Here is a 25,540-nt window from a genome sequence, read left to right on the forward strand (position 1 = left end):
CTGGAGTCTACCAAAGGTTTGAAACTTCCAAGGGAAGGTTTGGACAGGACATTGCTGTTAATTTCTGTCAATTTCAGTCTTTGGCACAAAAGCAGCTACCAATCCACACATCCTCAGCCCTGTGGTATACAGTTGTACACATGTTCCTGGAGAGTTTGCAAGAGCCGGGGTGAGGGTCTTAGACGGTTCATGCTGCTGTTATAAAAATCCTTTAAATCTGGCAGCTTATATACAACAGAAATTCATTTCTCACAGTTTTAGTGTCTGAGAAATCCAAGATCAAAGCAGATTTGGTGTCTGGTAAAAGCCTGCTTGCTGGGTCATAGATGGTACCTTCTTGTTACATTCCCATATGATGGAAGGAGCCAGGCAGTTGGAATCTCTTATAAGGCCACTAATTCCACTCATGAGAGCTCCACTTTCGTGACCTAATCACCTCCCCAAAGCCTCACTTCCTAGTAATATAACCCTGTGGGCTATAATTTCACCATATGAGTTTTGGAGGAACACAAATATTCAGATCTTAGCATTATGACCTTGGGCCCCCCCAATTAATGTTCTTCTTGCACGGAAAATATATTTATTCCAGTACAGTAGCCCAAAAAACTAGTTCCAATATCAACTAAAGCCTAAAGTCTCATCTAAACATCATCAAAATCAGCTATTGGTGAAACTCAACATGTAATTCGTTCTGAGTAAAATTCTTCTCCGGCTGTGAGCCTCTGAAATCATGCAGGTTGTGTGCTTCCAAAATACAATGATGGGACAGGCATAGGACATACATTCCTATTAGGTTGGTGCAAAAGTATTTGCCACTTTTTGCCATTTTTTAAATGCATCAACATAAGGAAAGCAAGAAACTGTACAAAAAATGAATAGCAAGTCTCAAGCAAGTCTAGAACCTCAAGGCTTAGGATTATTGCCTTTGGTTTGATATTCTCTCCTCTAGTTCTACTTGGGTAGAAGCCCTGCCTTTCAGACATACTTGGGTGGCAGCCCTTCCCCCACGACATTGGAGAGCCCCATCCGATGGTGGCTCTGTGCCTGGGTCCTGCTCCCATGACAGTTCACTGCAGAGGCCCCACCTCCATGACTGCTCTGTGCTTGGATTACATATCTGGAGCTCTCCTGTGCTGGAATCATGTGCCCGTGGCTCTGCAGATCTTGTTTTGTTGGAGCAGCCTCTCCTCTACAACTCTCCTGGGCATTGCCTGAGTAGCGACTCTGTGGTGGCATCACCCTCACAGCAGTTCTCTACCTGGATCCTGTGGCTCACCAGGACATCACTTGAAATCGAAGTGGAGGCAGCCACAACCCCACAGCTTGGCTCAGCACAGTGCATGCTACACTGAAGCCCACTGGAGCTGCTCCTAGGGCAGCCAAGAAGCATGGTGACAGGGTCTATAAAATAGAGCCCAAAATATGAGATGATGCTGGACAGCAAGGCCTCTCCTTTGATATTGTTCTGCCCCACAAGCTCTGTCACTCTGAGCCAGTGGTGAGACAGCATCCTGAGAATTATCAATATACGGTTATTCTTTCATTGCTTAGATGAAGACAATGTTTAGATGGCTGGCTAATCTCACCATGATCTTGATAAATGATCCCTAGCTTCCTTTGGGACAGCAAATCAATACTAATCTCCTTATCAAATGATCACTTGGACACACTTTTGTTCTCTCTCTCAAAAAATTTTATCATTTTTACCATTATAGATAGGATGAAAATTTTCTAAATATTTTACTTCTTTTGATGAAAACCTTGTATCTTTCAATCACTTCTCTCTTCTGGCATTTTACTGTAAGCAGGAAAGAGGAAGCAGGCCAATGCTTCAATATATTGTTCAAAAAATTTTCAGCCAAATATTTGTTATATACAAGTTGTACCTGCTACAAAACATTAGAAAAAAATACAATTCAGCCAATTTCTGTTTACTTCATAACAATAATGGCATTTCCTCCATTGTCCAATAGCATGTTCTTTATTTCCACCTGAGATCTCATCAGAATGGCTGTTAGCATTCACATTTACACCAACATTCTATTCATGCCCATTTAGATATTACCTATGAAGATTGAAGCTTTCTCTGTAGCTTTCAGCCTATCCTTCTGAGCCATCTCCAGAATCACCCTCAGTGGTCTATTCACAGCAATGTAGGCTTATTTTTTTTAGCATGCACCTAAAAACTCTAGTTTTTACCTAGTTTTTACCTTCTAGTTTTTACCTGTTTCTAAGTTTCAAAAGCTGCTTCCACATGTTTACGTATTTGTTACAACATTTCCACTTCTTGGTACTAGTTTTCGGCCTTAATTTATTCAGATTGCTGTAACAAAATGCGATAAACTATCTGGTTTCTTCTTTCTGCTTAATATAAAATACAGTAAGAGAGAGATAAGAAAGTACGTTGAACATGAAGGAGATGAAGTTGATGATTTTGAGAATTCTGTCTCTATAGGTAACATACACTAAAATTAAGCAATGATTTCTGAGAACAGATAAAAACTTGTGCACTAACAGCTAAGCCAAGGGTGTGACTGTGAAATCTTTTGTTAATGTCTCAGGAAGACTAGAGGAAGTGTACCAAGGTGCTATTCATTCAAATAATATGCTACTTAGAGAGAGCAAAGGTGTGCTTCACACATCTTCTTAACAGGTCTTTTAGGAAGTTTAAAGGTGTTTTCCCTCAGTCTTTTTATCAGAAACTCAATGTATTAGCCTGTTCTCACACTGCTATAAAGAAATACCTCAGATTGGGTAATTTATAGGAAAGAGGTTTAATTGGCTCACAGTTCAGCAGGCTGTACAGGAAGCATAATTTTGTCATCTGCTCAGCTTTGGGGGCGGCCTCAACAAAAATCCAGTCATGGCACTAGGCAAAGGGGAAGCAGGCGCACCTTGCATGGTCGGAGCAGGAGGGAGAGAGAGAGGGGGATGTGCCACACACTTTTAAACCACCAGATCTCAGGGTAACTCACACACATTCATGAGAACTGCACCGAAGGGGAATTCTGCACCCTTGACCTAGTCACTTCCCACCCGGTCCCACCTTCAACCTTGGGAATCACAATGACATGAGACTTGGGCAGGGACACAGACCCAAATGTATCACTCAAATAAGTAAATAGAAAAGTGCTTATTTTAAAGAAGTGTATGTGTATGACTTTTGTCTAATGAAGTGGGTTTCAGTGTGTCAAAGATGATCTAGAAAGATTTTTAGAAGATTATTTATGCAGAAACATCACCAGTTGGACTGAAAGGCCTTAGAGACATTGAAAAATGAGCTGAAATAAAAAGAGAACTGACTCCCTCCCCAATTCTACTGGCATGTACAGGGCTCAAATACGAACAGATCTACCTTTTAATGATACAGGAAAGATAACTCAGGAGGTAGAACCAACAACTCAAAGGACAGAGCTGAGAGCCTTAGTAAATCATTCCCAGCATTTGAAACCTAACCACAGAACTTTCAACTTTTGCCTGGCTAGATTTCAGAATTGCTGCGGGCATCCTTATGCTAGTGCATTCTTTTCACCTCCTGTATTTCCCGTTTTTGAACATCAGGGCTATAGCAGTTACTCTATGCCTGCCCCACCATTGTCTACTGGGTTTGTATAAACCAGGTAATTTTTTATTTCAGTTCCACAGGTCTACAGATTGAGAGCAACTGTACTCCAGGAGCTAAACTTTAGAAAGTACAGCAAAGGAGTGACATGCACAACTGGTCCTGATTTAAGTGACAAGATCCTGAACTTAAAGCAAATTCTACAGCAGAATTAAACATCTGTGGATCTTGAGAGGGGAGGAATGTATTTTTTTAAGAGGGAGGAAATTAAGATTTTGGCTAGAGGATGAATTGTTTTATATTTCTTCCTCCCTGTAAAAGGAAGACTTTTCTTCCCTTACTGTTGATTGTGGGGTGGATTTAGCAAATAGGGTATGGCAGAAATTATGCTAAGTCATGTCTGAGATTAGATTGCAAGAAGATTGCAGCTTCTATCTGGCATGGAACTTTCTCACTTTCAGATCACTTGTTCTAGGGAAAGTCAGCAGCTTTCTGAAGTCTCTAGCCAACAGGCATCAAAAAGTTAAAGCCTGCCAACAACTATGTGAGAGATCTTATTTAGAAATATGTCCTCTCTGAGTAGCCTTAAACTAAGTTCTCAATACAGGCCCAGCTATTTTAGGAAATAATACTGCATTCCTGACCCACAGACACCATCAGATGAGAAATGTTTATTGTTTTCAAGTTGCTTTGTTTTCTGGTAATTTATTATACAGCATTAGAAATCTAATCAATGCTTATACAGTGTTAGAAAAGTCTCATAGCCGTAGCCTGTGGATCCATCTTTAGAAAATAGAATGTGAATGTAAGGTAAATGCAAAGTAAGCAGAAGAAAATAAATCACAAAGAGCATAAGTTAATTATAACCAGAAAGATAATTTAAAAAGATCAATGAAACTAAAAGTTTGTGTTTGAAAACGCAAATAAAATTGAAGAGAAAAAAATTTAGTAACACCGATTAGGAAATAAACAAGAGAGAAGACATTCCAATAACAAAAATGAGGGAAGTTACATTCTTCTAGGTATTTTACATATTAAAATGATAATTGTGAAGTATTACATATGCCAGTTTTTTGCCAGTAAGTTTAACAATTTAGATTAATTGGACAAAATTTTTAAAAGACACAAATACCAAAGATCACAACAGAGTGAAAAGGAAACCGGAATGCACCTATATTTATTAAAGAGATTTAATTTGTAATTTAAAACATTGCAAAACAGAAACGTTGGCACACATGGACACTGGTGAATTATACTAATCATTTAAGAAAGAAGTAAACTCTTCCAGAAAAGAGAAGAAAGAAAATATCTCTCTTAACTTATTTTATGAGGCCAACTTTGTTCTGATATCAAAGTCAATCAGCCATATGACAGGTAAACAAAACTAGAGACCAACATTTCTTATGTATATAGTCACAAAAATTCTTAATAAGACTTTAGCATAAAAGAAACAAATAATATATAAAACAGATAATACATTATGAGCAAATTGAATTAAAATATTCTTATAATATTGAATAGAAGCAATGAGAGGTTTTCTTATCTTGTTTCAGATCTTACGGAAAAAGCATTCTATTTTTCTGTAAGTATAATGTTATTTGTGAATGTTTCCATTGATGCTGATTATCTGTTGAGAAATTTCCCTTTATTTCCTAGTTTTTTGAGTGTTCTTTTGCATCATTAGAGTATGTTGGATTTTTATAAATGCCTTTGATGCATCTATTGATAATATTATAGATTTTTGTCCTATATTCTGTTGATAAGGTGTCTTACATTTATTATCTTTTACATGTTAAGCAAATATTGCATTCCTGGAATAAACCCCACTTGATCACGATGTATAGCTGCATAAAACATGCAATTATTTGTTGCTGGACTAAATTGGCTAGTATTTTTATGTCTATGTTTCTAATATATTGGTCTGTGATTTTCCTTCTTTGTAATTTCTTTTGATATCAGAGTAGATAGAATATGTAGTAAAATGTTCACTCTCCCTCTCGTTTTGGAAGAATTTGTTAAGGATGATATTAATTCGTCTTTAAAAGTTTGTGAGAATTTACCATTGAAACTATATGATCTGTGGCTTTCTTTTCTGGGAAAATTTAAATTTATTAATTCAGACTCCTTATCACTTTTAGGTATATTTGAGTTTCTTATTTTTTGCTTGAGTCAGCTTGGGTAGTTTGTGGTTTTTGGGAAATTTGTCCCTTTCATCGAAACTAATTAATTTCTCTTACATATTTCTGTTTATAATGGACATTTACAAATATTTGTATGTATCTTAGGATGGATAGTTTCTTAAGGTGAGATATTGATTTGAGAGGCTTCTTCCTTTTTAATATAGCAGTTTCCCTCTGAGAACTGCTTTACTGCACCCATAAATTTGGGTAAGTTTGTTTCTATTTTATACATCTCAAAGCATTTTCTAATTTACCATATGATTTATTATTAGAAGTTTGAGTTACTTAGAAGTGTATTTTTACTTCCAAATATTTGGGCATTCCCCAAAATTCTTTCTATTTTTTATTTTCAATTTAATTACATCATGCTTATTAAATATAATTTGTATGATTCCAATCCTTTTAATGTTACCAATGCTTGTTTTATGACATAAAATATGATCTATCCTGGAGAATGTATTTATATAATTGAGAAGAATGTGTATTCTTCTCTTGTTGGGTGGGGTGTTCTATTGATGTCTGTTAGGTCTAGTTGGTGTATGGTACTGTTGAAGTCTTGTATATGCTATTCATTAATTAATAACACTATTCATTATTAAAAATGAGGTATTAAAAACACCAATTATTATTCCCTAATTGTATATTTCCCCTTTAAATTATGTCAGTTTTTATTTTATGTTTTTAAGTCTCTGTTGTTTTGTGCATGTGTTTATTATATTTTACTAATGATTAATCATTTTATTATAACATTTCTCTATTTGTCTTCAGTAACAATTTTTGTCTTAAAGTCTGCTTTATCCGTTATCAGTATGGCTATTAAAACTTTTGCTTGGTAATTATTTGCATGGTACACATTTTCCCATCCTTTTTCTTTTAAATTATCGTGTCTAAATCTGAAGTGTATGTCTTGCAGACAGCATAAGACTAGGTTATTTTTTCACATTGTTGATTAGCACATAATTGAACATATTTATGGAATACAGTGTGATATTTCAATACATATATACAATGTGTAATTATCAAGCCAGGATAATTAGGATATCTATCACCTCAAACATTTATAAATTCTATATGTTGGGAATATCAAAATCCCCTGGTCTAGCTATTTGAAAATATGTAGTAAATTACTAAAACTATAGTTACACTACAGTGTTATAGAACACTAGAACTTATTTCTCCTATCTAGCTGCAATTTTCTTTTCATTAACCAACTTCTCCCAATTTCCCCACCCTCTACTTTTCCCAGCCTCTAGTAACTACTATTCTACTCTTTACTTCTAAGAGATCAAAATTTTTAGCTTTTATCTGTGAATGAGAATATACAGTATTTATATTTCTGTACCTGTCTCATTTCATTTAACACAATACCCTCTAGGCTCATCTATCTTGCTGCAAATAACAGCAAGATTTCATTCTTTTTTATAGTTGAAGAGTATTCAATTTTTGTAGAGATAAATAGATAGATATAGTTTAGATATTTTTCCCTCCAAATCTCATGTTGAAATGTGTAATGGTTAATATTGAATATCAACTTGATTGGATTGAAGGATGCAAAGTATTGTCCCTGAGTGTGTCTGTCAGGGTGTTGCCAAAAAAAGGTTAACATTTGAGTCAGTGGACTGAGAGAGGCAGACCCACCCTCAGTCTGGGTGGGCACCATCTAATGCCAATGTGACTAGGATAAAAGCAGGCAGAGGAATGGGGAAGGACTAGACCAGCTTAGTCTTCTGGCTGACATCCTTCTCCCAGGCTGATGTTTCCTGCCCTCAAACATCAGACTCCAAGTTCTTCAGCTTTAGAACTCTTGGGCCTTCAGCCACAGACTGCAGGCTGCACTGTCAGCTTCCTCACTTTTGAGGTTTTGGGACTCAGACTGGCTTCCTTCCTCCTCAGCTTGCAGACAGCCTATTGTGGGACCTCACCTGCAATCTCATGAGTCAATACTCCTTAATAAACTCTCATATATATATATAATATATATATAATATTTATATTTATTTATATATATATAATATATATAATATATTTATTTATATCCTATTAGTTCTGTCCCTCGAGAGAACCCTGACTGGTACAAAATGTGATCCCCAATATTGGACATGGGGCAATAGTGGGAGGTGTTTGAGTCATGGGGGCAGATTACTTATGAATGGCTTGATGCCCTCCTTGCAATAATTAGTGAGTTCTTTATTTGTTCACAAGATACCTAGTTGTCAAAAAGAGTCTGGAACCTCCCTCTTTTCATTGTCTTGCTCACTCTCTCACTATGTGACATGCTGGCTCCCTTTCCTTTCTGCCATAACTAAAAGCTTCCTGACTCCTTACTAGAAGCAGATACCGGTGCCAAGCATCTTTTACAGTCTACAGTCCATAAGCCAGAATGAACTTGTTGTAAATTACTGAATCTCAGGAATTTCTTTATAGCAATGCAAAATGGACTCTCTCTCTCTCTCTCTCTCTCTCACACACACACACACACGATCACATTTTCCTTATTCATTTACTTGCTGATAAACTCACAGATTGATTTCATATCTTGGCTATTATAAATAGTGTAGTGCCACAATAAATATGGGAGTCAAGAGATCTCTTCCATATATTGATTTCCTTTTATTTTTTTCACTATATATCTAGCACTGGGATTGCTGTATCATATGGTAGTTCTATTTCAGTATATGCAGGAGGGCCCTCCATACTGTTTTCCACAATAGCTACACTAATTTACATTCTCAACACGAATAAGGATTCCCTTTTCTCTGCCTCCTCACCAACACTTGTTATTGCCTATCTTTTTGATAATACCCATTCTAACTGAAGTGAGATGATAATTCATTGTGGTTTTGATTAGCATTTTGCTGATTAGTGTTGTTGAGCATTTTTTCATGTTTGTTGGCTGTTTGTATGGCTTCCTTGAGAAATGTCTATTCAGATTATCTGCCCATATTTGAATTGAATTATTTGGTGTTTTTGCTGTTGAGCTGTTTGAGTTTCTGTTATAGCCTGGATACTAGTCCCTTCTTGGATAATTAGTTTGCAAATATTTTCTTCCATTCTACATGTTGTGTCTTCACTTTGTTGATTGTTTATTTTTCTGTGCAGAAGCTTTTTAGTTTGATAAAATTCCATTAGCTGCTTTTTGTTTATGTTTCTTGTGATTTTGAGGTCTCATCCACAAAATCTTTGCATGAATGTCCTCCAACATTTCTCCTACATTTTCTTCTAGTAGTTTCAAAGTTCCGTGTCTTATATTTAAATTTGTAATCGACTTTGATTTGGTTTGTTGTATATGGTGAGATTTTTTTTTTCTGCTTATTGCTTATTGCTATCCAGTTTTTCCTATATCATTCATTGAAGAGACCGTTCTTTCCACAATATATGTTCTTGGCACCTTAGTTGAAAATCAGTTGTCTGTAAAAATGTTGATTTATTTCTGGGTTCTCTTTCATTGGTCTATGTGTCTATTTTTTATATCAATACACAAAAGATCAATGTAGCTGCATTGACTCCAGGCAGTTACTATATTGGGCTCAGGAACTATGAGTACTGTGAAGTTTTCCTATAGCTAGGATCACATGTATTCATGATGTCAATGGGGACTGCCAGGAATCTGCTTACCTTTTTCCCACAACAGGGGGTCCTTCTTGGCTCCAAGTATATCCTAGTCATGTGTTTTGCCTCCCTTTCTATGCTGCCATCCCATGTTTCCATGCTTCAGGTGATTTTTATCACTTTATGTGTTAAATTCCTATGTTCTCCTTTAGGTACTCTTTGATGTGTGGTTAATTATTTGTTGTTTTGGTCTTTGTTTGTGTAGGAGACTAGCATTGGGCTTCTTAAATTAAAAGTGAATGGAGTAAAACCCCCAGTCAAAAGGTATAGAATAGCAAAAGAGATTTTAAAGAATGATCCAGCCAGAGTCATCATCAAGAAGCTGACTAGACTTCATTAAGAAAAAACAAAGATATATGACATACAGAAAACAAGCAAAAACTGGAAGATGTAAAATCCACCTTATATCTTTGTTTTTTTCATTATGCCTTCTTTTGTATTAATAGATATTTTCTAGTGTACAATTTAATCTCATTATTGTTGCTGTTAACTATTTTTATAGGGGTTTCCCAGGACGTTACAATTATCTTAACTTAAAGCATCTAATTAATGTTAACAAAAACTTAATTTCAATAGTTTAAAAAATATTTACTTTAATATGGTTACATTCCCTAAGTCTTCCTTTGTGTCATTATTATCATTCAAATTTCATATGTATACATTATGTCTATCAGCATTTTATAATTAATTTCTTTATGCAATATTGTCTTAAAGTAGCTAAGAAAAATTATACGAATATATTTAAACATGTTTTATATTTACCTATGTAGTTATCCTTACTAGTACTCTTTAGTTATTCACATAGATTTGAGTTACTATTTAGTGTCCTTTTCTTTTAGCATGGAAAACCTCCTATAATTATTTTTTGTAGGACATATGTTTAGCAAAGCATTCTCTGAGTTTTTATGTGGAAATGTCTTATTTTCTTTTTGATTTTTAAAGGAGAGTTTTACCAGATGGGGAATTAATGATTGATATATTTATTTTCCTTCAGCACTTTGAGTATAGCATTCCATTGTGTTCTGGTCTTCATTGTTTGTACTGAGAAGTTAGCTGTTAATTTTTATTTGATATTTTTTGTACATGGTAAGTCATTTTTTCTTGTTGTTTTCACAATTCTCTCTTTGTCTTTGACTTTTTACAGCTTGACAGTTTAAAAATTTTATTATTTTACTTATTACACTTTGTATTCCTCAGGGCACCAATAAGAAAATAATAATTTGACATTTTACAGTTTAGCTTTTTATAGCTTTTTAGTTTAGTTACAGTTTTTTTTCATTATAAATTCACATTTATTTATGTACAGAGAAAGATAGAAAGATGGATTTATTTTAGACTGGGTCTGACAGTTCTAAAGAGGTAACTGTGTCCTTTCTGTATGTGTGCATAGTGGGAGAGATGCGAGTGGTGAGGTCCCCACCAATATTTATATCTCTGTCCAATTGTCCTCTACTTCTTCTCTGAGTCAACTTGCCTTAAAACCTGTGAAAATAGGTTACTAATCAGCTTCCCAGGGGTTATGGATGACTGACGAGGAGGAATGAATAATCCAAGTTATGTCTATATGTGAGTTTCATTTGTCCTACTTCGAGGGTATAGAACATCTTGGATGTGTAGATTAATCTTTTCATCAAGGTTGTGAAGTTTGTCTTTGTTTCTATTTTTTTAATCAAGTTTATCTCTTCACCATCACATTTGGGAAGTTTTTAGATATTTTTAAGAAATATTATTTCTGCTTTTTGTCTCTTATCTCTTCTGGGAATTTCATTATGCATTTGTGGGTACAACTTGATAGTATCTCATGGATCTTAGAGACTCTGTCTATTTTTCTTAGTTATTTTTTGCTATTTTGAACTCTAGATTATGCCAATTGGTCTCTCTTCAAGTTTGCTGATTCTTGCTTCTGCTAGATCAAGTCTACTATTGAACTTGCCAAGTGAAATTTTCATTATTGTTATTCTCAGTTCCAACATTTCTACTTGACTTTATTTTTCTAATTACTGTCTCTTTATTAATACTCTATCTTATACTGTGATAATCACTGTTCTACCTTTAATTTTTTAGACATGATTTTCTTTATTTTTTTTTAACTACACTTATGCTTGCTGATTTAAGTCTGTGTCTAGTAAGTCCAATATCTGAGTTCCCTTAAGGAGTTTCTATTGACTGCATTTCTTTCTGTATATGAACCATACATTCAAATATTTTTGGTAACTTTTGTTAAAAATTGGATATTTGGGATAACATAACATAATATGGTAACTCTGCAATACTTTATTCTTACTCTTATTCATGTTTTTTGTTGTTGCTATTTCTGTTTGTTTGGTTAGTGACTTTTCTGCACTAATTTGATAAAGTCTGTTTTTTCCAGTAATGTTATGCCATGGAAGTTTCTGTTTGATTAACCTAGAGACCAGCTAGTGATTGATCAGAGTTTTGTTTAAAAACCTTGAGCTACCATCCTCTACCATGTGACTCTCTATGAAAGTTTAGTCATGCCTTCAGTGCACAGGCTGTTTACAACTCTGACTTATCATTTACTTCCTGCTTGTATAATACTTCAAATTCAGCCAGTCCTAAGAGATTGGGCCTGTCAGGTTGTATCATGGTCATATGCACATCCTTGTACATGCATGTAGATTTCTATAACTACAGGAATGTATCAGAGCTTTTCCAAGCTTTCTATGGGAATTTTGATACCCAAACCTTTTTTAAAATTATCAGGCTCTTGCTTGCCTCAACTTGTATTAAAGTCTTAAGCAGCTGCTATGGTAAACAATTTTTTTTAAACAAATGCTCTGGGGATACACATTTTCAATGCAGTGAGCTTGAATTCAAGCTAAAGAATGGTAATGTCCTAGAAATCAGGTTATTCTAGATAGCCGTGATGCAGGTCTAACTGTGACAATACTCTGAAGAAGGGCTTTTTTTGAAGAAATGAAAGCCTAGTCTGTTCTTTGTAGTGGTGCAAGCTCCTGGTTTTCACTGCTATTGTTGTTGTGAGGCATTGTTTTCAAGGGTACAATGAAGCCTTGAGGTTGAACTAATAACCAATGTCTGTGAAGAGAGGGATGGTGATAAGTCAAACATAAAAGCTAAAAATCGCTTTTCTTATCAAGGTATAAGAGTTTTTCCTTTGTATTGTTTTCATCAAAAACCCTGCAATTGTAATAAGACCATGGTTAATTTCCAAAGTTATTAGAAAGCTGATTTTGACAATTTTTGCCAGAATTTTCATTGGTTTTATGGAGAATGAGATTCACAGAAGTTCTCAATGATGCATTTGGAAAGTCACATCTCTGCATCCAAATTTTTAGAATAGTAATTGAAAAATTGATCCTATATTTTATTTAAAAATGCAAACACATAGAATGGATAAATAAATCTTTGAGGAAGAAGAACAAAACCGAAGAAATAATACTGCCTGAATATAAAACTTATAATAAAGCAGTAGTAATGCAGACTGTGCTATTGGCACCAAAATAAACATATATATTAATGAAACAGAATAGAGAGTCAAAAAGTAAGCCCAGACATATATGGACAACTGATTTTTGGAAAAAGTGCAAAGACAATTTAGTGGAGAAAGGACAGTTATTTCAATACTGGTTAACCAAACCCAACAAAAACAAAATTTTAAAAAATCTCTTGCAATTTGTACCTTAGCTCACATTAAAAACACTAATAGATAAAAATTATGGACCTAAATGTGAAACCTAAATTATAAAACTTTAGAAAAATATGTATTTAAAAACTGTTGTGATCTACGTTTAGGGAATTAAAAGAAAATCTATAAATATCATATTGATAGATTAAAATTTATAAATATTAGAATTTTTTTTTCCTGAAACATATTATTAAAATAATTAAAAGTTAAGCCACAGCCTGGGAGAAAATATTTGCAGTCATATGCATATAAAAATATGTGTATTTGGAATATAAGAAGAACTCTCAATCTAAAAAAGATGATGAAAACAACTCATTAAAATAGTCGATTTGGGCAGATATTTCACTGTCAGATAAATACAAATTAAAAGTACAATGTGATCCTGCTACACATCTATTGGAATTGCTGAAATAAAAATACAGATAATTCCATTTATTGGCAACTATATGGAGAAACTGGAATTTTCATACACTACTGGTCAGAATGTAAAATAGAACAACCACTTTAGAAAAGAGTTTGGCAGTTTTCAAAAGATGTTAAACATATACCTATCATAAGATCTGGTTATTTCACTCCAAGGTATTTACCCAAAAGAAATAAAGCCATATATCCAAAAATAATCTTGTACATAGATATTCATAGCAATTTTATTTTTAATAGCCTAAAACTATAAACAATTAAGTATCCACCAACAGATGAATGGATTTTATATAATAGCATTCATCAATGATTAGGAAAGAACTGTTGGTATATGCTACAAAGTGAATGAATGAATCAAAAATAATTACATTTATGGGAGAAGATTGACAAAAATATTATATATTGTATGGTATTATTGGTATTACATTCTAGACAATGATAACTCATCTATATAAATGGAAAGTGAATCAATGCTTATGTAAGGAGAGTGCAAGGGAATAGTGGGTAGAAAGATGCAATAGAAAGAATTACAAAAGGACATGAGCAAATTTGGGGAGTAATGTATATGTTTATTACTGTAGTGATGGTTTTGTTGGAGTATACATATATCAGAATGTACTAATTTGTACACTTTAAATATGTGCAATTTGTTACATGTCAAATTTTTCGTTCAATAAAGTTGTTAAAAATAATTGCAGTCATTTGGATAAATGAATTAAATATTTTTGTAAGGTAAGTGATAAAAAAAATCCCTGGATTTTTAAAAAAGTGGACAGTATCCATTACTCATCATAGAAATGAAATTTAAAGCCACAAATGGAGAAAGACACTGCTTGAACTTCTGGATTTGCAGCATAAGGAGCTTCAAAGACACTCTTTCCAGTAAAACTGAGAAAAGACTATGGAGAGAGCATAACTGGCAAAAATTGTTTAAAAAACAAAAAGAAGACTATTTAAAGTCTCTGGAAATTGTCTAAGAGCAGAAAGGAAATCACACAGAAGAAATATTTAATCAATAAACCTATGAAATGTCATTAATAACCGTGAAAGTCTGGAGCATGTAAGCCACAAACTGCCCCCCTCCCAGCTAAGCACTGAGACATCTGCTGTAAGCAGGTTTGACTAAAATATCTGAGCTCTCTCTTCCTCCAGCTGCCAGTGAAGGGCCACAGTGTCCTTCCAAGACGGCCAGGCCACATTCTTTATCATCTCCATCAGCTGCGTGTTGAAGACTAAATTATAGATGAAAGCAGCCTAGAAAGTTGTCATGGGCTCCCTTCCTACTTTCAGTTCCCATTCATAGGGCAGAGATTCTACTCCAGGCATGGCAGGTAAAAAATACTGGGATCTCCACAGTCCTTGCCCAGCCTTGTTTCTCAGGTAGAGATTTCATGACAGGAGAGGTGTCAGGCGTCTGAGCCGAAGCTCAGCCATTATAACCCATGTGAGCTGCACGTATACATCCAGGTGGCCTGCAGGAGCCAAGAAGTCTGAAGCAGCCAAAAAACCACAAAGAAGTAAAACAGCCAGTTCCTGCCTTAACTGATTAACCAGCATTACAACATTTTACCATTGTGACTTGTCCCTGCCTTACCTTAGCTGATCAATTGACTTTGTGGCATTCTTCTTCTGGACAATGAGTCTTATGATCTCCCCACCATGTACCTTGTGACCCCCTTCTCTGCTAACAATAGATAACCACCTTTTACTGTAATTTTCCATGATCTACCCAACTCCTATAAAACAACCCTTTCCCCATCTCCCTTTGGTGACTCTCTTTTTGAAGTCGGCCCACTTGCACCCAAGTGAATAAACAGCTTTATTACTCACACAAAGCCGTTTGGTGGTTTCTTCAGTGGACACACTTGACAAGAGGTAAGCCAAGAAGTAACAGAGCCTGTAACCCTCTCTTAGTGCTGCAGTTATAAAACAGAAATATTACTCTGAAAGAAATGGGCCCCGTGGTCTGCCCCAGTTCCAGAGCAGTGGTTTAGAGATTTTGACCAGAGGTAAAGACTGTTCAGAAGAATAGAGAGCTTTGAAGCCCCACCATTAGAAAATGTCTGTATGTGAAACAGTGAAGGGAGCTTTAAGAGTGCTTTAAAAATAATGGAGATGATAGTTAATACTGAGTGTCAACTTGATTCGATTGAAGATCAAATTATTGATCTTGGGTGTGTCTGTGAGGGTGTTATCAAAGGAGAGTAACATTTGAGTCAGTGGGCTGGGAAGGCAGACCGCCCCCCCGCCCCTTAATCTGGTGGCCACCCTCTAATCAGCTGCCAGTGAATATAAAGCAGGCAGAAAACCATGAAAAGGAGAGACTGGCCTAGCCTCCCAGCCTACATCCTTCTCTCGTGCTGGACGTTTCCTTCCCTCGAACATCGAACTCCAAGTTCTTCAGTTTTGAAATTTGGACTGGCTCTCCTTGCTCCTCAAGCTTGTGGACACCCTATTGTGGGAACTTGTGATTGTATAAGGTAATATTTAAAAAAACTCCCTTTTATATATATATCTATCCTATTTTTTCTGTCCCTCTAGAGAGCCCTGGCTAATACAGGAGATTTTTGTGGTAAACAATTTAAAGGGGGCAAGTAACTCTATGAGAGCCACAACTAAAGCGTAGACCAGCTAATTTACTGCAAAGAACCAGTAAAATAGATAGCTAACAGTATTCCTACTAGGGGCAGAGTAAGCCTCAGAAATTATTCTTGCAAGATGGCTGAGTCGAAACAGAGGCATTTGGAAGTTCCCAACAAAATTAAAAAAAAAAAAAAAAAAAACATAATAAGCATGTGAATCCTTCACCAGCAACCAAGGTATCCGGGTTTTGTCATAGAAATTTACTGGAAGGCTGGCGTAACACTGGGAGAGAAGGAAGAGCAGTGTGGTGTGATGGCTCACCTGAGAGTCACACGGGGAAGCAGAACTTCCTCACCCAGCTAAGGGAGGCTGTGAGTGAGCATGCCACCCAGCCATGGAAACTATGCTTTTTCCATGGAACTGTGCAACCCACGGACTGGAGGATCCCACTCACTAACCCATGCCACCACTGGGGCCTAGAGTCTCAAATCTGGAACATGCAGATTATTTCATCCTCTCAGTTGGAAACTGCTTAAGCCTACCAAACTCTTGGGAGGAGGGGCGACCAGCACCTGCTATGGTTGTCTGTAGTCTAAGCTGTTTGAGCTCCCTGGGGGAGGGGCAGTCGCCAGCACTGAAACTAGCAATTGCCTAACATGCTAAGCTCCCTGGGTGGGAGAAGGGTGGCACCCATTTCTATAGCTCCAGGCTGTACTTTTCCCCTGCTGGAGCCAGGGAGGCTGGAAGACTTGGTCCCAAGACTTGTCCCCACAGCCCAACAAACCAGGAGTGGCAATCTGCAGCCAGAGTACCTCTTCCTTCCTCAGTGGGCAGTCTTCTCTGCAGGATCCTTCCTCAGTGGGCAGGCTTCTCTGCAGGATCTCCAATAACTCCAGCCAGAGGCTTGGGACAGAATTCGGATCTCCCTGGGCCTGAGTCACTAGGGAGGGGTGGCTGGAATCTCTGTGACCCAGCAGAGTTAGCCTCTCCTCCTGGTAGTTCTGAGGAATCCAGGTAGCCCAGATGAGTGGGTTTCCCCACAGCGAAACATATCCTCTGCACCGAGGGAAAAAGTGCTTCATTAAATGGGCCCTACTTCTTGTGTCACCCAACTGGGTGAGACCCTCCAACAGGGATTGTCAGACACCCTATACAGGAGCGATCCTACTGGCATCAGGTTGGTGCCCCTGGAGTTCAGACGTCCAAGAAGAAGGAGCAGGCACCCATCTTTGCTGCTCTCCAGCCTCCTTGAGTGACATCTCCAGGCATGGGAGTGAATCAGATAAATAGGGCCTGAAGTGAACCCCCAGCAAACTGCAGCAGCCCTAGAGAAGAGGGACCTAACTATTGAAAGAAAAACAAACAAGCAGAAATGGACAAAACCAGCATCAAAAACAGCAACAACAACAAAAAGGCCTCCACAAAAACCCCATCCAAGGGTCAGCAGCCTCAAAGACCGAAACTAGACAAACTCATGAAGATAAGACTGAATCAATGAAAAAATGCTGAAAACCCAAAAGGCTAGAGTGCCTTTTCTCCTCCAAATGTTCTCAGTGTCTCTCCATCAGGGGTGCAGAACTGGACAAACTGACAGAAGCAGGCTTCAGAAGATGGGTAATAAATAGTTAGGGATGAACATAAATGATCTGATGGAGCTGAAAAACACAGTACAAGAACTTTGTGAAGCATACACAAATTGACCAAGCAGAAGAAAGGGTATCAGAGTTTGAAGACAACCTTACTGAAATAAGACATGTAGACAATAGAGAATAATGAAAAGGAATGAACAAAGCCTCCAAGAAATACGGGACTTCATAAAAAGACCAAACCTATGATTGACTGGAGTACCAGAAGGAGATGGGGAGAATGGAAACAAGCTGGGAAACACACTTCAGGATATTATCCAAGAGAACTTCCCCAACCTAGCAAGACAGGCCAAAGTGCAAATTCAGGAAATACAGAGAACACCATTAATATACTCCACAAGAAGATCAACCCCAAGACACATAATCATCAGATTCTCAAGGTTTAAATGAAGAAAAAACTGGGGCAGCCAGAGAGAAAGGCCAGATAACCACAAAGGAAAGTCCATCAGACTAACAGTGGACCTCTCAGCAGAAACTCTACAAGGTATAACAGATTGGGAGCCAATATTCAACATTCTTTTAAAGAAAAGAATTTTCAACCCAGAATTTCATATCCAGCCAAACTAAGCTTTATAAGTGAAGGAGAAATAAAATCCTTTCCAGACAAGCAAATGCTGAGGGATTTCATTACCACCAGGCCTGCCCTGCAAGAGCTCCTGAAAGAAGCACTAAATATAGAAAGGAGAAACTGGTACCAGCCACTGCAAAAACACACCAAAATATAAAGACCAATGATACTACAAAGAAACTGCATCAAGTAGTGTGCAAAATAACCAAATAGCATCATGATGACAGGATCAAATTCACACATAATAATACTAACCTTAAATGTAAATGGGCTAAATGCCCCAATTAAGACACATACAGGCAAATAGGTTAAGGAGTCAAGATCCATCAGTATGCTGTATTCAGGAGACCCATCTTATATGCAAAGACACACATAGGTTGAAAATAAAGGAATGAAGGAAAATTTACCAAGAAAATGGAAAGAAAAAAAAAAAAAGCAGGTGTTGAAATGCTAGTCTCTGAAGAAAACAGACTTTAAACCAAAAATATTTTTAAAAGACAAAGAAAGGTATTACACAATGATAAAGGGAACAATTCAACAAGAAGAGCTAACTATTCTAAATCTATATGCACCCAATACAGGAGCACCCAGATTCATAAAACAAGTTCTTAGAGGCCTAAAAAGAGAATTAGACTCCCACACAATAATAGTGGAAGACTTTAACACCCCACTGTCAGTATTATCCTGATCAATGAGACAGAAAGCTAACAAGGATATTCAGGACTTGAACTAAGCTCTGGATCAAGTGGACTGTGTAGACGCCTACAGAACTCTCTACCCCAAATCAACAGAATATACATTCTTCTCAGTGCCACATGGCACTTATTCTAAAATCAACCATATAATTGGAAGTAAAACACTCCTCAGCAAATGCAAAAGAACTGAAATCATCATAAACAGTCTCTCAGACCACAATACAATCAAATTAGAATTCAGGATTAAGAAACTCACTCAAAACCACACAATTTCATGGAAATTGAACAACTTACTCATGAATGTCTCCTGGGTGAATAATGAAATTAAGGCAGAAATCAAGAAGTTCTTTGAAACCAATGGAACAAAGAGACAATGTACCAGGATCTCTGGGACACAGCTAAAGAAGTGTTAAGGGGGAAATTTATAGCACTAAATGCCCACATCAGAAAGTTAGAAATACCTGAAATTGACACCCTAACATCACAATTGAAAGAGCTAGAGAGGCAAGAACAAACTCATCTAAAAGCTAGCAGAAGACAAGAAATAACTAAGATCAGAGAAGAATTGAAGGAGATAGCAATGTGCAAAACCCTCCAAAAAAATCAATAAATCTAGTAGCTGGTTTTTTGAAAAAATTAACAAAATAGGTAGACCGCTAGCTAGACTAATAAGAAGATAGAGAAGAATCAAATAGGCACAATAAAAAGTGATAAAGCTGGTATCACTAATGACCTCACAGAAATACAAACTGTAATCAGAAAATACTGTAAATAAGTCTATGCAAATAAACTTGAAAATCTGGAAGAAACAGATAAATTTCTGGACACATACACCCTCCCAAAACTAAACTGGGAATAAGCTGAATCCCTGAATAGAACAATAAGAAGCTCTGAAATTGAGGCAGTAATTAATAGTCTACCAACCAAAAAAAAGTCCAGGACCAGACAGATTCACAGCTGAATTCTACCAGAAACACAAAGAAGAGCTGGCATCATTCCTTCTGAAACTATTTCAAACAATTGAAAAGGAGGAACTCCTCCCTAACTCACTTTATGAAGCCAACTTCAACCTGGTACCAAAACCAGGAAGAGACATAACAAAAAAAAGAAAACTTCAGGCCAATATCTCTGATGAACATCAATGCAGAAATCCTCAGTAAAATAATGGCAAACCGAATCTGGCAACACATCAAAAAGCATATCCACCACAATCAAGTCAGCTTCATCTCTGGGATGCAAGGCTGGTTCAACATATGCAAATCAATAAATGTAATCCCTCATATAAATAGAACCAAAGACAAAATCCACATGATTATCACAATAGATGCAGAAAAGGCCTTTGATAAAATTCAACGTGCCTTCATGTTAAAAAAGAACTCTCAATAAACTAGGTATTGATGGAACATATTTCAAAATAATAAGAGCTATTTATGACAAACCCACAGTCAATAACATATTGAATGGACAAAAGCTAGAAGTATTCCCTTTGAAAACTGGTACAAGACAGGGATGCCCTCTCATGGCTCCTATTCAACATAGTATTGGAAGTTCTGGCCAGGGCAATCAGGCAAGAGAAAAAAATAAAGGGTATTCAGATAGGAAGAGAGGAAGTTAATTTGTCTCTGTTTGCAGATGACATGATTTTATATTTAGAAAACTCCATCATCTGAGCCCAAAAACTTCACGAACAGATAAGCAACTTCAGCAAAGTCTCAGGATATAAATGAATGTGCAAAAATCACAAGGATTCCTTTACAACAACAATAGGCAAGAAGAGAGACAAATCATGTATAAACTCCCATTCACAATCACTACAAAGAGAATAAAATACCTAGGAATACAGCTAACAATGGATGTTAAGGACCTCATCAAGGAGAATTACAAACCCGCTGCTCAAGGAAATAAGAGGGGACACAAACAAATGGAAAAACATTCCATTCTCATGGATAGGAAGAATCAATATTGTGAAAATGGACACATTGCCCAGAGTAATTTATAGATTCAATGCTATTCTCATCAAACTACCATTGGCATTCTTCACAGAATTAGAGAAAAACTATTTTAAATTTCAGATGGAATCAAAGAAGACCTTGTACAGCCAAGGCAATTCTAAGCAAAAAGAATAAAGCTGGAGGCATCACGCAAACTGACTCCAAACTATACTACAAAGCTACAGTAACCAAAACTGCATGGTACTGGTCCCAAAACAGACATATAGACCAAAGGAGCAGAACAGAGATTGCAGAAATAATACCACACACCTACAACCATCTGATCTTTGACAAACCTGACAAAAACAAGCAATGGGGAAAGGATCTCCCATTCAGTAAATGGTGCTGAGAAAACTGGATAGCTGTATGCAGAAAACTGAAACTGGACCCTTTCCTTACAGCTTACACAAAAATCAACTCAAGATGGATTAAAGGCTTAAATGTAAAACTCCAAACCATAAAAACCTAGAAGAAAAGCTAGGCAATACCATTTAGGACACAGGCATGGGCAAAGACTTCATAACAAATATACCAAAAGCAATTGCAACAAAAACCAAAATTGACAAATCGGATCTATTTAAACTAAAGAGTCTCTGCACAACAAAAGAAACTATCATCAGATTAAAGAGGCAACCTACAGAATGGGAGAAAATTTTTGCAATCTACCCATCTGGCAAAGGTTTAATATCCAGAATTTACAAGGAACTTAAACATATTTACAAGAAAAAAACAAATAACCCCAGCAAAATGTGGGCAACATATGTGAACAGACAATTCCTAAAAGAACACATTTACATGGCCAACAAACAGAAGAAAAAAGGTCAACATCACTGATCATCAGAGAAATGCAAATCAAAATCACAATGAGATACCACCTCATGCCAGTCAGAATGGCAATTATTAAAAGTCAGGAAACCATAGATGCTGGTGAGGCTGTGGAGAAATAGAAATGCTTTTACACTGTTGGTGGGAATGTAAATTAGTTCAACCATTGTGGAAGACAGTATGGAAATTCCTCAAAAACCTAGAACCAGAAATACCATTTCTAGAACCAGAAATCCCATTACTGGGTATATGCCCAAAGGAATATAAATCATTCTACTATAAGACACATGCACACATACATTTATTGCAGTAATATTTACAATGGCAAATACATGGAACCAACCCAAATGCCCATCAATAATAGACTGGATAAATAAAATGTGGTACATATACACCATGGAATACTATGGAGCCATCAAAAAGAATGAGATCATGTCCTTTGCAGGGACATGGATGAAGCTGGAAGCCATCATCCTCAGCAAAATAACACAGGAACAGAAAAGCAAACACTGTATGTTCTCGCTCATAAGTGGGAGTTGAACATTGATAGCACATGGGCACAGAGAGGAGAACAACGCACACCAGGGCCTATTGTGGGGTAGGAGGGGAGGAGAGGGAACTTAGAGGACAGCTCAATAAGTGCAACAAACCACCGTGGCATGCATATACCTATGTAACAAACCTGCACGTTCTATACATGTATCAAATTTTCTCTTTTTTTAAGAAGAAATAAAGAAAAATAAAAGAAATAATTTTGCAAAGGGGTCCACTTTTAATTGCATCACACTGTTGAACATTTTATGCTCTACAGCATTGTTAAAAACAATAGAGCAATCATCTGGAGAGAGTGGAGACTAACAGCTGGGTGTGATGCCAGAAAAGGGTGGGAAAGGTGTGAAGACAGCTTAATTTAGAGATCAGTGAAAGAGAAAGTGAATGAGAGCCCTGGCAAAACAACTGTCATCTCAGGTTGACTGTGTATACTTCTTAGACTGCTCCTTCTGAAGAGTGACATCAAAGGCTTCACAGTGCAGGAGAAATAGACATTACTAAGCTAGTTCAGCCAAGTCGCTAAACATATGAAAATCAAACAGCAAAAACAAATCATACGATTTGTTTGTTTAGAGCCACCATAATATATTCTATAACATTTCCAGTTTTTAATCAACAATTAACATACATGTAAAGAAATGGGGAAGTGTGACTACAAGTGGGAAGACAAAAGTTGGCAATGAAAACTGACTGTGAAAGGGCTTAGATGTTGGACTTAACAGACAAAAATCTTAAAGCAGCCACTATAAATTAGTTTAAAAACTAAAGGAAACTAGTATCTGTGTTAAAGAAATAAAGAAATATCTGATGACAGTGCCTCATTAAATAGAGAATATCAATATAGAAATAAACGTTTTTAAAAAATGAATTAAAAATGAAAATTCTGGGCCGGGCGCGGTGGCTCAAGCCTGTAATCCCAGCACTTTGGGAGGCCGAGACGGGCGGATCACGAGGTCAGGAGATCGAGAGACGATCCCGGCTAACACGGTGAAACCCCGTCTCTACTAAAAAATACAAAAAACTAGCCGGGCGAGGTGGCGGGCGCCTGTAGTCCCAGCTACTCAGGAGGCTGAGACAGGAGAATGGCGTAAACCCGGGAGGCGGAGCTTGCAGTGAGCTGAGATCCGGCCACTGCACTCCAGCCTGGGTGACAGAGCAAGACTCCGTCTCAAAAAAAAAAAAAAAAAAAAAAAAAAAAATGAAAATTCTGGATTAAAAAGTATGATAATGAAAATGAAGAATTTACTAGAGAGGATCAAAAAGTAGTTTAAACTGGCAAGAGAAAGAGTACCGGAAATTGAGCATAGATCAATATAAATTATATGCTCAAAGAACTGAGAGAAAAAAGGAATGGATAATGGTGAACAGAGCCTCAGGAAAATGTAGGACACCATTAAGGACATCAATGTATGTGCAACAGAGTATTAGAAGTAGAATAGAGGAAAGAGAAGAGGAATTATTTTAATAAGATATTGTTTAAAAATTTTTTAATTTTATGATAAATATTAATTTACCCATCCCAGAAGCTTAACAAACTACAAATTGGATAAAAGCAAAAATATCCACATGAAGACATTTTATAGTAAGAGAAAATATTGAAAGCAATAAACTTGAACAAAACAAAAATGCAAACAAAAACCCTTTCAACCAAATATCTTATATCCAGCAAACCTCTATTTCAAAAATAAAGATGAAGAAATTCCCAGATAAAAACTGAAAGAATGTGTTTCTAGCAGACCCTTCTTACAAGAAATACTAAAGAAAGTTCTTCAGGCTGAAAGAAAATAACCCCAGATGATAATCTGAATACATACAAAAAAGCCACAGAGAATAAAAGTAATAATGTAATTGTATAAATTCCATATTTTAATCTTTTTATTAATTGATTAAAGTTTGTATAAAAATAAAGATATATAAAAAATTGTATTTTTGAACCTATATCATATAGAAATAATACACATTTTACCATAACAAGACAAAGGTGGGTGTTAGCAAAGCTATATTGAAGTGAAGGGATGACACCAGATGGTAATTTGAATTTATAGGAAAAAATAAATAAACCCCAAAATGATAAATAAAAAGAATAACATAACAAACACTACAAGTCTATAGAGGCATACCTCAGAAATATTGTAGGTTTGGTTTTAGACTACCACAATGAAGTAAATATCACAATAAAGCGAGTAACACATGTTTTTCCAGTGCAAATAGAAGTTGTATTTGTACTTTGCCGTAGTCTATTAAGTGTATAATAGTATTACAGCTAAATCAATACTGTACATATCTTAATTTAAAATACTCTATTGTTTAAAAAGGCTAATAATCATGAAACTTCAGCAAATCATAGCCTTTTTGTAGATGGAGGGTTTTGCCTCATTGTTGATGACTGCTAACTGTTCAGGGTGGTGATTACTAATGTTTGAAGTTTCTGTGAAATTTATTAAATTAAGATAATTTTGAAGTTTACCCCGTTGTGGGACTATTCCTTTCATGAAAGATTTATCTTAGCATGTGATGACATTTGATAGCATTTTACCCATAGTAGAACTTCTTTCAAAATTGCTGTTAATACTCTCAAACCCAGCTCCTACTTTATCAACTAAGTTTTTGAAATATTTTAAGCCCTTTGTTGCGTTTTCAATGAAGTTCACAGCATCTTTACCAGAAAATTTTATCTCAAGAAGTCACTTTATTGATTCATTCATAAGAAACCACTACTCATTCATTTAAGTTTTATCATGAGATTGCAGCAATTCAGTCCTATCTTCAGGCTCCACCTCTAATTCTAGTTCTCTTGCTATTTCCCTCATGTCTGAAGTTACTTCTCCACTAGTTTTGAACCCCTCTACAACGTCAATGAAAGTTGGAACCAACTTCCTCTAAAGTCCTGTTAATGTTGATGTTTTGACCTCCTCACATGAATCATAAATGGTCTTAATGGCATCTAGAATGGTAAATACTTTCCAACAGTTTTCAATTCACTTTGTGTATATCCATCAGAGGAATCACTATGTATGGCAGCTATAGCCTTATAAAATGTATTTCTTAAATAATTAGATATTACTGTTAAAATTACTCCTGATCCATGGGCTGCAGTATGGCATGAAAACATTAAATGCCTTGTACATCTCTATCATACCTCTTGGGTGACCAGGTGCATGGTCAATCAGCAGTAATGTTTTGAAAGGAGTATTTTTTTTCTAAGCAGTGATCTCAACTACGGGCTTACAATATTCCGTAAA

The sequence above is a fragment of the Macaca thibetana genome, chromosome 2 (assembly GCF_024542745.1).
Source record: "Macaca thibetana thibetana isolate TM-01 chromosome 2, ASM2454274v1, whole genome shotgun sequence".
NCBI classification, from domain to species: domain Eukaryota; kingdom Metazoa; phylum Chordata; class Mammalia; order Primates; family Cercopithecidae; genus Macaca; species Macaca thibetana.